Here is a 765-nt window from a genome sequence, read left to right on the forward strand (position 1 = left end):
ACACATATATATACACATATATATATACATACACACATATATATACACATATATATATACATACACACATATATATACATATATATACATACACACATATATATACATATATATAAATACACACATATATATACATACACACATATATATACATATATATACATACACACATATATACACATATATATACATACACACATATATACACACACACATATATACACATACACACACATATATACATACACACATATATACACATACATACATATATACATACACACATATATAAATACTCACATATATATACATACACACATACATACATACATACATACACATATATATATATATACACACATATACATATATACACATACACATGCATACACACATATATACATACACACATATACATATACATACACACATGTACAAATACATACACACATACACATATACATACACACGTACAAATACATACACACATATACATATATACATACACACATGTATATACACACACATATATACATACACACATGTATAAATATATACATATATACATACACACATGTATATACACACATATATATACATACACACATGTATATACACACATATATATACATACACACATGTATATATATATACACATATATACATACACACATGTATATACACATACATATATACATACACACATGTACATACACATACATATATACATACACACATGTACATACACACACATATATACATACA

At 23.8% G+C, this 765-nt stretch overlaps 1 protein-coding gene across 1 annotated transcript in view; it reads right to left on the reverse strand.

The window, feature by feature from the left end:
• Positions 1-765, reverse strand: part of spg11 (SPG11 vesicle trafficking associated, spatacsin) — a 413,741-nt gene that overhangs the window by 400,218 nt on the left and 12,758 nt on the right. The window lies entirely within an intron of this gene.

This window comes from Nematolebias whitei, chromosome 10 (assembly GCF_014905685.2).
Source record: "Nematolebias whitei isolate Nwh7 chromosome 10, NemWhi1, whole genome shotgun sequence".
Classification (NCBI taxonomy): Eukaryota; Metazoa; Chordata; class Actinopteri; order Cyprinodontiformes; family Rivulidae; genus Nematolebias; species Nematolebias whitei.